Source organism: Erythrolamprus reginae, chromosome 2 (assembly GCF_031021105.1).
Source record: "Erythrolamprus reginae isolate rEryReg1 chromosome 2, rEryReg1.hap1, whole genome shotgun sequence".
In the NCBI taxonomy this organism is placed as follows: Eukaryota; Metazoa; Chordata; class Lepidosauria; order Squamata; family Dipsadidae; genus Erythrolamprus; species Erythrolamprus reginae.
The window spans coordinates 23195828-23209025 of NC_091951.1; the positions used below are offsets into that span (position 1 = coordinate 23195828).

Below are 13198 nucleotides of genomic sequence, written 5' to 3' on the forward strand. Positions count from 1 at the left end.
GTACACTGAGAGCATATGCACCAAAGACAAATTTCTTGTATACCCAATCACATTTGGCCAACAAAAAATTCTATTCTATTCTATTCCCATTTGCGTCAGTAGCAGGCAAGCACGTACTAGGAAGTTTCTCCCTAATTCCAAGTTCCTTCCCTCCTTGATTAATTCCATCCACTGTTTATTGTCTGGCCTTCTGGTGCTATGGAAAACAGGTTGACTCCCCTCTTCATTCTGACAACCCCTTAAATACTGGAATATTTGTATCATATCACCGTAGCCCTTCTTTTCTCTACACTAGCCATATCCAATTCCTGCAATTGTTCTTCATATGTTTTAGCCTTTAATCCTCTAAATTGCACTTTTTCCAAAGTCTCAGTATTTGTTTTATAATGTTGTGAACAAATTTGTGCCATGTTGCATCTGGCACAACAGCTTCTGGATTTTTTACAAAAAAATGTGTCAGTATGAAATAGATATCTCAGAGAAGCATATAGCTAACTGGTCCTCGCTTAACTGTGGTAATAGGGACTAGACATTGCATCATTTAACAATGCAGGAATAAAGGGCAATATCTCTTCTGCACCAGGTCCAAGTGCAAAGCAAAATAGCCTTTTTATTTAAAATTTTACATTGTTTTTTTGCACTATGCCAAAGGCCTATCTCCCACAAGCCTATCACTCACTGCACACTTAACTTTGGAAGATCTCATGGAAGCAACCATCATTTTCACTGCACCCACCATTCCTTAAGGTAGCAAAATAGAGCAATTTCTCCCTCTCCCTCAGGACAATGACCCAGAATCAGACACCATTTTGGCCCTGAGGCAGTCATGGCAAAATGGCAGCCATTTCCTCAAATCCACCTCAGAGTCCAGGGATGAATCCAGGCTACTGCCCAGACCGGAGGGGGTGGGGGGGACACGAAACAGTGGGATAGTGAAAATGGAGCTCCACCCCAGAGCACCCAATTTGCACTGAAAGATGTTGAAAGAAAATGCAGGGCGTCTTGCATAAGCCAGGCCCACAGTGTGGTAGTAAAATATTTGGTAGCCCTTCACTGGATGAATCCCATGCCCAGTGAAATTAATGGCTGCTTGCATGAAATAATCATGCAGCCCAGAGATTTGCATCCTACCCTCCTTCCCCAACATCGCATTCAGAGAACTTCAAAAAATACAGAGGCAGAGGCTATGATGCTTGGTGGGGTCGGATTTAGGCCCAAGGACACCATGAAGCCTGTTTTAGGAAGCAGAGGCCCAGAGCAGTGTTTCCCAACCTTGGCAACTTGGAGATATCTGGACTTCAACTCCCAGAATTCCCCAGCCAGCATCCAATGGCTGGGGAATTCTGGGAGTTGAAGTCCAAATATCTCCAAGTTGCCAAGGTTGGGAAACACTGGCCTAGAGAGACTCTGTGAGGGAAGGAAAATCCTGGGGAGACCTACGAGATGGATTACCCGAGGCCTTTGGAAGGAAAGTCTTAGTCTGCAATTAAGCAAAGCAGGTAGGCCCCGTAACAGAATGGCCTAAGGCCTGCAGGAAGCCAGTGGGGGTGGGAAAAGGCCTGGGTGCCATTACTCTAGGGCAGACCTGGGCAAAATGCGGCCTGAGGGCCGGAAGCGGCCTGCCCGCTGTCTGTGACTGGCCAGCGGAGGTAAGTCCAACTTTTCTAGATAAGAACTGGGTGTTCAAGATATAATATATAAGATATAATTACATATATAATATATAGTATATAATATATAATTATAATACTGTATAATTAATTCAGTTCTACCCAATAATATACAGTATTGGGTAGAACTGAGTTAATTATATTAGTCCGGCCCTCTAAAACCATCCAAATTTCTCATGCGGCCCTAAGGCAAAATTAATTGTCCACCCCTGCTCTAGGGAAAGGCCTGTGTAGGGAAGGAAAAGCCTGGTGGTCTCTGTAAGGGAGGAAAAGGCCTTGCTAGAACCAAGGGCTTAGAATCAGAGCAATAGGAGTCAGAAGAGATTAAGAAGAGGTGGCACAATTACACAGAATAACTATAAAAGGAAATCTGAGCCACAACAAAGCTAGGGGAGGTGACAGTATTCCAGCTGAGCTATTCAAAATATTCTAAGACAATGCAGCAGAAGTGCTACACTCAATTTGCCAGCAAATTTGGAAAACTCAACAGTGGCCACACTATTACTGGGGACACACAAAAACATGCTGAGATAGATAGACACTTAATATAAAAGAAAAGAAACAGAACAGTTTTTAACATGGGATTTATTTTACCAATGGTGAACTAACAGAACCAGGTTAGAAACTAAACAGAATTTTGAAAGACAATAAAATTTTTGCAAGATTGATATACTAGTTGTCTGATTATTCTGTGATTAATATTGATATATTTATTAAGATTACTATTGGGTTTCCCAAAAAATAAGAACCTGTCATATTTTTTTTAAACCGTGAAATAATAGCTTGTCCTTATTACCGCACATTAAAAAGCCCAATTCGGCTTATTATTAGGGGATGTCTTATTTTGGGGGAAACAAGGTAGTATTTCTTATTGTGGTTATTGTTGTATCTTTACCTAAAATTAATTCTGCCTAGTTAACAAACTGTTCAGATAGATATGGAATTTTAAATGTTTTTAAAAGAAAAATGTACCAATAAAACATATATTAAAAAAATAACTAAAACCTTTCCCACAATTTGGATCAGGGATGTCAAACTCAAGGTCCGCAGGCCAGATGTGGCCTGCAAGATGGTTAGATAGATCTGGCCTATGAGATTGCTAATCTGCCAACCGGTAGCAACCTTTAGGTAGGTCCTACGTTAGCACTTGGCCACCAGCTGCCCTGCTGCCCTTTCATCATCTCATTGTTCCCTCCTCCTGATCTGTCCTGGTGGTCTCCCATCCTATTGCTGAGGATGCTTTGTTTACAATCTGTGTCTGCTCGCATGGACAGGGAGTGGGCGTCCCTCTGACCCACACACTTTGCCCTCCTGCAGACACCATGAGCAATGTGCCCTAAGAGAGCGAGAACAGCAGCAGCAGCCTTGAGGAGGAGGTGAGTGTAGCTTGGGGAAGCGGGGCTGGGCTGTGGTGTCTCAGTGCTTGAGTGCAAGGCTGGACACTAACATTCCCCGGGCTCTGGACAATCTGCGCTGCTGCCCGAGGGCCCTTTGCATGGCCTGAGAGGGAGGGTGAGGCTTTGCGAGAGGATAAGGGTTTGGCGCTCACAGTGGTCTCACTTTTCTTGGGTGGAGACAATGGATTTCCCCAGACCTGCCTGGGCCCCACATGTACCCAGGACATGAGAGAACTAGAACTGGTGACATGATGCCATCCCGGCCATTCCAACTTTGGCCATGCCATCCCTGAGATCAACCACAACTCTAATGCAGCCATCAATGAAATGGAGTTCAACAGGCTTGATCTGGACACTCATATGGTTTCTCTCCTGTGTGAGTGCTCTGGTGTTACACCAAGATAGAACAGTACACAAAACCTTTCCCACAATATGGACACTTATATGGTTTATCTCCTATGTGTGGCTTCTGGTGTATCAGCAGGCTGGAATTGAAACTGAAGTTTTTCCCACAATCAGGACATTCAAAAGGTTTTTTCTCCTGTGTGAGCTATCCGGTGTTTCACCAAGGAAAATGTTTCTCAATCTCATGGTTCCGCTCCCTTGTGATTGCTCTAATAATTCACCAGGGAAGAATGGAAACGGAAACATTTCCCACAATCCGGACTCTTGTTTTCTCCCCTGCGTGAGTCCTCTGGTGCTTCACCAGGTCAAAATGGTGGCAGAAACTTTGCCCTCAATCTGGACATTCAAACGGTTTCTCTCCTGTGTGAGTCCTCTGGTGTATGAGCAGGCTGTCATTGCGACTGAAACTTTTCCCACAATCAGGACATTCAAAGGGTGTCTCTCCTGTGTGAGTCCTCTTGTGCATAGCTAGGTGGGAATTCTGTCTGAATTGTTTCCCACAATCTGGACACTTGTATGGTTTCTCTCCTGTGTGAGTCCTCTGATGAATCACCAGGCTTGAATTGAGACTGAAGCTTTTCCCACAATCAGGACATTCATAGGGTTTCTCTCCTGTGTGAGTCCTCTGGTGTACCTCTAGGTGGGAATTCTGGCTGAACTTTTTCCCACAATCAGAACATACAAAGGGTTTCTCTCCTGTGTGAGTCCTCTTGTGAATAGCTAGCTGGGAATTCTGTCCGAATTGTTTCCCACAATCTGGACACTTGTATGGTTTCTCTCCTGTGTGAGTCCTCTGATGAATCACCAGGCTTGAATTGAGACTGAAGCTTTTCCCACAATCAGGACATTCATAGGGTTTCTCTCCTGTGTGAGTCCTCAGGTGATTCACAAGGTTGGGACTGTGACTGAAACATTTCACACACTCTGGACATTTGTATGGTTTCTCCCCTGTGTGGATCGTCTGGTGTTGCAGCAGGGTTGAATTCTGACTGAAACATTTTCCACAATTAGGACATTCAAAGGGTTTCTCTCCTGTGTGAGTCCTCTTGTGTTCCTCTAGGTGGAATTTCCCATTGAACTTTTTTCCACAATCAGAACATTGAAAGGGTTTCTCTCCTGTGTGAATCCTCAGGTGATTCACAAGGGCGGAACTGTGACTGAAAGATTTTACACATTCTGGACATTTGTATGGTTTCTCCCCTGTGTGGATCCTCTGGTGTTCCAGCAGACCGTAATTGCGAGTGAAACATTTTCCACAATTAAGACATTCAAAGGGTTTCTCTCCTGTGTGAGTTATCCGGTGATTATCTAGGTGGGAATTCCGACTGAACTTTTTCCCGCAATCAGAACATTCAAAGGGTTTCTCTCTTGTGTGAGTTATCCGATGATTATCTAGGTGGGAATTCTGCCTGAACTTTTTCCCACAATCAGAACATTCAAAGGGTTTCTCTCCTGTGTGAGTCCTCTGGTGGTTCACCAGGTTGGAATTCTGACTGAAACTTTTCCCACAATCAGAACATTCAAAGGGTTTCTCTCCTGTGTGAGTTCTCTGGTGTATCACCAAACGGGAATTTGCAATGAAACTTTTCCCACAATCTGGACACTTGTATGGTTTCTCCCTGGTGTGAATCCTCTGGTGTATCAGTAAGTTGTCATGCTTGCGAAAGCATTTACCACATTGGGAGCAGTTGTAGGGCATCTGTCCTATGAAGACTCTTCTATGAATTACAGGAGAGCTATTCTGACAAAACCTTTTCCCACATTCAAAGTATTTATAGGGCTTTTATCCAGTGTGGAGCCTCTTGTGATTTGAACTCTGTGCTTTTCCCACAATAGCTATGAATTATGTGGCTTTCTTAAAGAAATTTGAATTTTTAAAAAATTCTGCTTCAATTTGCTTTGCTTTTCAACGTTGCTTGTTGTCCAGTGTTCTTATATTGGCATCATTTTTGCCTGTAAGATTCAAATGAAATTGTAAATTTTATTGTTTATGAAATGGTTGCAGAAGTTGTGAAAAAGTAGTACGGGTAACCCTTGAGATATGACAGGCCATTCAATGAAAGTTTGAAGTGATAACACACACACCCCATTCTAAATACAAATCCATTTCAAAGTTGAAATTTTGCAGACCCTCCAGCTTTCACTAACTGCAGAGATTCTGCAGCACCACCCACCCATTTATTTCCTCCCAACTTTCCCGATCAGTCCTCAGAGGCTCCAGACCCCAATACATTGGCCTGCTTTATTTTTATTTATTTATTTCATTTATTTGTTTTGTCCAATACACAATGAGGGTTTTAGTGGATATATATATATATACACATAGTAAAATACATGATGAAGGTTATAGAGGATATACTCATAGTAAAATATATCTAAGTAAGAATAGAAGAAATAGGAATAGAACATATCAATGAAAGAATAGAAGAGATATAGGAATAGAAGAAAGGTATAGGAGATACAGGAGAGCAATCGAGTCTTCGGAGAGGGGCGGCATACAAATCCAAATAATACATAGGACAGGGGACGGAAGGCACTCTAGTGCACTTGTAGTCGCCCCTTACTGACCTCTTAGGAATCTGGATAGGTCAACCGTAGATAATCTAAGGGTAAAGTGTTGGGGGTTTGGGGATGACACTATGGAGTCCGGTAATGAGTTCCACGCTTCGACAACTCGGTTACTGAAGTCATATTTTTTACAGTCAAGTTTTGAGCGGTTAAGTTTAAATCTTGTGTGCTCTGGTGTTGTTGTGGTTGAAGCTGAAGTAGTCATTGAGAGGCAGGACGTTGCAGCAAGTCTTGTTATTCGGTTAGCCCGAGGCTTTGGCCAACAGGACAATAGAGGGGTCTCTGACCTCCAGCCAACCACGCCCCTTTCGAATCTCCGCGCGATTGTGTCGATTCATCGAAAAAAGAAACGCCGCTTGCAACTCAATGGCCCCGATGCTCTTTCTGTCACCCACCCGTGACGCTTCCGCGCCGTCTTTTTATGCCTTTCCCCGCACCTGGATTGCGCACCTGCGCGCTATGCTTGAACAGGGAGGTTCTATTTCCTATAGGAATAGCGAGCTCTGAAGGACCGGCTGTTACATACTCTCTTTTACAGGGAAAGAGTTAAATAGGTGAAGGTTTTTTTTAAACTAAACTGCTTACTGAAGGATAATTTCCCTTTAACACGCCCCCCACTCCCCCCTTCCTGCATTTCTTACCCTTTCCGAATTGTTGAGATTCGCCCAGCAACAATGAAAGCACCAAGCTAAGAGTTTTATCCAAGGGAACTACAGGAAAAAGAATTAAGAGGAAGGAGGGGAGTTGATATTTCGGGACCTACTCTAGAGCGGCTGAACTTTGTGGTTTTAACCCGTTCATCTTCCTTATGCAGAAATTAGTCGCTGGAACAGAATTTTATATCAGAGATTTAAAGCGACATGGAACAAGAAAAATTTCTGCAATAACGATTCGTTTTTGAAATAAGTTCTCCTAGGGATGAAATGTATTCCTTCCTTCCTTCCTCCTCTTCCTTCCTTCCTTCCTCCCTCCCTCCCTCCTTCCTTCCTTCCTTCCTCCTCTTCGTTCCTCCCTCCCTCCTCTTCCTTCCTTCCTCCCTCCTCTTCGTTCCTCCCTTCCTCCCTCCTCTTCCTTCCTCCCTCCCTCCTTTCCTTCCTTTGAATTTGTATGTTGCCCACCGCACACCCAAAGGAACCAGGGCAGCTTACAACAATAAAACAATAAAAACAGTATCAAAAGTTATCAATGCATTCATACCATATCAAGCATCCCAATCAATCATATCTAAGTCAGAATTAAGGGTCAGTTGTCACGGCCCCCAGGCCTGCTGGCAAAGGCAAGATTTTCAGAGCCTTCCGGAAAGTCAGTAGGGTGAGGGCAGTATGGCAGGGGGTGGGTGTTAATTGGTTCCAAAGAGATGGGGCCACCACAGAGAAGTCAACGGGACTCGGAGAAGGCCAATCCTGTCCATCGTGTTTGAGGACGACTTGACATCTACTGGGTTGTGGGTTGTAGTCGATGTGTCTGCAAGTGGCTGGTAAAGCCCATACCAGCACAAAATATTCTGCCACATGTTGGGCAGATATATGTGGGCACAATTGCCACAGCATTTGCATTTGTAGCCCTGGCTTTGTGGAGTGCACGCTTCTCTACTGCTCTGAATAATAACAATAATAATAATAATAATAATAATGATGATGATGATGATGATGATGATGATGAAGTACTAGGAAGTTTCTCCTTAATTCCAAGTTCCTTCCCTCCTTGATTAATTCCATCCAGTTTATTGTCTGGCTTTCTGGTGCTATGGAAAATAGGCTGACTCCCCTCTTCATTGTGACAACCCCTCAAATACTGGAATACTATTGCTATCCTATCACCCGTAGCCCTTCTTTTCTCTACACTAGCCATATCCAATTCCTGCAATTGTTCTTCATATGTTTTAGCCTCCAGGCCTTTAATCCTCTACATTGGTCTTTTTGGCACTTTTTCCGAAGTCTCAGTATTTGTTTTATAATGTTGTGAACAAATTTGTGCCATGTTGCATCTGGCACAACAGGATTTTTTATAACAAAATGTGTCATTATGAAATAGATATCTCAGAGAAGCATATAGCTAAGTGGTCCTCGCTTAACTGTGGTAATAGGGACTAGAATTTTCATCACTTAGTAATGCAGGAATAAAGGGCAAGGGGTGCGATGCCTATATCTCTTCTCTACCAGGTCCAACTGCAAAGCAAAATAGCCTTTTTATTTAAATTTTTACATTGTTTTTTCGCACTAGGCCAAAGGCCTACCCCCCACAAGCCTATCACTCACTGCACACTTAACTTTGGAAGATCTCATGGAAGCAGCCATCATTTTCACTGCACCCACCATTCCTTAAGGTACCAAAATACAGCAATTTCTCCCTCTCCCTCGTGACAATGACAAAGAATCAGACACCATTTTGGCCCTGAGGCAGTCATGGCAAAATGGCAGCCATTTCCACAAATCCACCTCAGAGTCCAGGGATGAATCCAGGCTGCTGCCCGGACCGAGGGGGGGGGGACAAAATAGTGGGGTAGTGAAAATGGAGCTTCACACCAGAGCACCCAATTTGCACTGAAAGATGTTGAAAGAAAATGCAGGGCATCTTGCATAAGCCACACCCACAGTGTGGTAGTAAAATGTTTGGTAGCCCTTCACTGGATGAATCCCATGCGCAGTGAAAATAATGGCTGCTTCCATGAAATAATCCTGCAGCCCAGAGATTTGCATCCTACCCTCCTTCCCCAACATCACATTCAGAGAACTTCAAAAAATACAGAGGAGGAGGCTATGATGCTTGGTGGGATCGGATTTAGGCCCAAGGACAAGATGAAGCCTGTTTTAGGAAGCAGAGGCCTAGAGCAGTGGTTTCACAACCTTGGCAACTTGGAGATATCTGGACTTCACCTCCCAGAATTCCCCAGCCAGCATTCAATGGTTGGGGAATTCTGGGAGTTGAAGTCCAAATATCTCCAAGTTGCCAAGGTTGGGAAACACTGGCCTACAGAGACTCTGTGAGGGAAGGAAAATCCTGGGGAGACCAACAAGATGGATTACCGGAGGCCCTTGGAAGGAAAGTCTTAGTCTGCAATTAAGCAAAGCAGGTAGGCCCCATGACAGAATGGCCTAAGGCCTGCAGGAAACCAGTGGGAGTGGGAAAAGGCCTGGGTGCCATTACTCTAGGGCAGACCTGGGCAAGATGTGGCCTGAGGGCCGGATGCAGCCTGCCTGCTGTCTGTGACTGGCCCGCGGAGGTCAGTCCAACTTTTCTAGATAAGAATTGGGTGTTCAAGATATCATTTATTTATTTATTTATTTTTATTATTTTTATTTTTATTCTTATTTTTATATTTATAGTTATTTATTTATTGGATTTGTATGCCGCCCCTCTTCGGAGACTATATATAAGATATAAATATATATATATAATATATAGTATATAATATATAATACAATATAATATAATATATAATTATAATTAACTCAGTTCTACCCAAAAATATACAGTATAGGATAGAAATGAGTTAATTATATTAGTGCGGCCTTCTAAAACCATCCCAATTTCTCATGCGGCCTTATGGCAAAATTAATGGTCCACCCCTGCTCTAGGGAAAGGCCTGTGGAAGGGAAGGAAAAGCCTGGTGGGTCTCTTGTAAGGGAGGAAAAGGCCTTGGGGGAACCAAGGGCTTAGAATCAGAGCAATAGGAGTCAGAAGAGATCAAGAAGAGGTGGCATAATTACACAGAATAACAATAAAAGGAAATCTGAGCAACAACAAAGCTAGTGGAGGTGACAGTATTCCAGCTGAGCTATTCAAAATCTTATAAGAGGATGCAGCAAAAGTGCTACACTCAATTTGCCAGCAAATTTGGAAAACTCAACAGTGGCCACACTATTACTGGGAGGACACAAAAACATGCTGATAGATAGATTGACACTTAAGATAAAAGAAAGAAACAGAATAGTTTTTTACATGGGATTTATTTTACCAATGGTGAACTAACAGAACCAGGTTAGAAACTAAAAAGAATTTAAAAAGACAATAAAAAATTGTATTGAAAATTTTGGAAGAAGGATAACCTAGTTGTGTGATTATTCTGTGATTAATATTGATATGTTTACGAAGATTACTACTGGGTTTTCCAAAAAATAAGAACCTGTCATATTTTTTTAAAACCATGAAATAATAGCTTGGCCTTATTACCGCATATTAAAATGCCCAATTCGGCTTATTATTAGGGGATGTCTTATTTTGGGGGAAACAAGGTAGTATTATTGTGGTTATTGTTGTATCTTTACTTATAATTAATTCTGCCTAGTTAACAAACTGTTCAGATAGACATGGAATTTTTTATGTTTTTAAAAGAAAAATGTACCAATAAAACATATATTAAAAAAAACAACACTAAAACCTTTCCCACAATTTGGATAATGTCAAACTCAAGGTCCTCAGGCCAAATGTGGCCTGCAAGATGATTAGATAGATCTGGCCCATGCGATTGCTAATCTGCCAACTGGTAGCAACTTTAGGAAGGTCCTGTTAGCACTTGGCCACCAGCTGCCCTGCTGCCCTTTCATCATCTCACTGTTCCCTCCTCCTGACCTGTCCTGGTGGTCTCCCATCCTATTGCTGAGGATGCTTTGTTTACAATGTGGGTCTGCTCGCATGGACAGGGAGGGGGCCTCCCTCTGACCCACACACTTTGCCCTCCTGCAGACACCATGAGCTATGTGCCCTAGGACAGTGTTTCCCAACCTTTTTTGAGCCGCGGCACATTATTCATATTTTCAAAATCCTGGGGAACACTGAAGGGGGGGCGGGGCGGGGGGACGGGCTAAAGAAAAGTTTGGACAAAAAACCCTCTCTCTTCCTCCCTTTCGCTCTATTTCTCCCTCTTTCTCTCTTTTCCTTCCTTCCCTTCTTTCTCTCTCTCCATCCCTTTCTTTCTTTCTTCCTCTCTTTTTTTCTCTCTTTCTCTCTCCCTCCTTCCCTTCCTCTATGTCTTTCTCTCTCCCTTGCTCTCTCTCTCTGTCTCTCTTGCTATCTCTTTCTTGCTTTTCTCTCTCTCTCTTGCTCTCTCTCTCTCTTTCACTGTCTTGCTATATGTCTCTTTCTTTCTCTTTGCCTCTCTTGCTATCTCTCTTTCTTTCTTTCTCTCTCTTTCTCTCTCTCTGTCTCTCTTGCTATGTCTCTCTTTCTTTCTCTTTCTCTCTCTCTCTGCCTCTCTTGCTAAGTATCTCTTTTTCTCTTGCTATGTCTCTCTTTCTTTCTCTCTCTCTCTGCCTCTCTTGCTATGTCTCTCTTTCTCTCTCTTTCTCTATCTCTCTTTCTCTTTCTCTGCCTCTCTTTCTTGCTCTGTCTCTCTTTCTCTGCCTCTCTTGCTATGTCTCTCTTTCTTTCTCTCTCTCTCTCAGCTGACTGCAAGCGGGAGCCCTGACGGCGGCAGCTGGATGTGCTGCTGGACACCGTATATGCCAGGCCTGCAGTGCCAGCAGCACGTCCAACTGCCACCGTCAGGGCTCCCGCTTGCAGTCAGCTGAGAGAGAGAGAGAGCTCCCTCTCGCCGCCGACATCTCCCTGCGACTGCCTGCGGCCGCTGCGGCCACCCCCCCCCCCGCTCCCATCGCCAGTGCCCTCCCGCCGGGCCACAAAGGACACTTGCCGCAGGTCCAACCGCCACCGTCAGGGCTCCCGCTTGCAGTCAGCTGAGAGAGAGAGAGAGAGCTCCCTCTCGCCGCCGACATCTCCTCGCGACTGCCTGCGGCCGCTGCGGCCGCCCCCCCCCCGCTCCCAACGCCAGTGCCCTCCCGCGGGGCCACAAAGGACACTTGCCGTGGATGCCAGAGAAGCTCTTTCCCGCCTTCCTTCTTTGGAGCCCAGCAGGAGAGCGCCGAAAACCGCGGCATCGAGCAGGAGCCGGGGGACAGCTGCGAGCGGGAGCCCCAGGACGGAAGTACCGGGAGCGCCCCGCCCAGCCGGAGCTTGGCGGCACACCTGGCCATGTCTCGCGGCACACCGGTGTGCCGCGGCACACCGGTTGGGAAACGCTGCCCTAGGAGAGCGAGAACAGCAGCAGCAGCCTTGAGGTGGAGGTGAGTGAGGCTTGGGGAAGTGGGGCTGGGCTGTGGGGTCTCAGTGCTTGAGTGCCAGGCTGGACACTAACATTCCCAGGGCTCTGGACAATCTGCGCTGCTGTCTGAGGGCCCTTTGCATGGCCTGAGAGGGAGGGTGAGGCTTTGCGGGAGGATAAGGGTTTGGTGCTCACAGTGGTCTCACTTTTCTTGCGTGGAGACAATGGATTTCCCCAGACCTGCCTGGGCCCCACATGTACCCACGACATGAGAGATCTTGAGCTGGTGACATGATGCCATCCCGGCCATAGCAACTTTGGTCACACCATCCCTGAGATCAACCACAACTCTAATGCGGCCATCAATGAAATGGAGTTCAACAGGCTTGATCTGGACACTCATATGGTTTCTCTCCTGTGTGAGTCCTCTGGTGTTACACCAAGATAGAACAGTACACAAAACCTTTCCCACAATATGGACACTTATATGGTTTATCTCCTATGTGTGGCTTCTGGTGTATCAGCGGGCTGGAATCCTTCCCCGCAGGGAGGTGGAACCAATTAAGATGTTCCGCCCCAGACGCCTGATGGACCCAGAGGGCTTTAAGACGGCGCTTGGGGTTATTCCAGAGGCACTCGTCCACAGTTCGGCGGAGTCTCTTGCGGAGGCCTGGAACAAGGCTGCAGCGGAGGCTCTTGACCGGATTGCGCCTTTGCGACCTCTCCGTGGCGCTAGACCCCATAGAGCTCCATGGTTCAACGAGGAGCTCCGGGAGTTGAAACGCCAGAAGAGACGTCTAGAGAAGCGATGGAGGAAGAGTAGGTCTGAATCTGATCGAACACTTGTAAGAGCTTTTATTAAGACTTACAAAGTGGCGCTCAAGGCGGCAAGATGCGCGTACCATGCCGCCTTGATTGCATCAGCGGAATCCCGCCCGGCTGCTCTGTTTAGGGTGACCCGCTCCCTTCTTAATCAGGGGGGAGTTGGGGAGCCCTTGCAGAGCAGTGCCGAGGATTTTAATACGTTTTTCGCTGATAATATCGCTCAGATCCGGGCCGACTTCGACTCCAATTGGGAAACAGAGTCGACTGACGAGTCAGTCGAGGTGACTGGGGCA

At 45.3% G+C, this 13198-nt stretch overlaps 1 pseudogene; it reads right to left on the minus strand.

Annotated features, from left to right (window-relative positions):
- LOC139159977 (zinc finger protein 850-like) overlaps positions 1 to 13198 on the minus strand; it is an 82729-nt pseudogene that overhangs the window by 45786 nt on the left and 23745 nt on the right.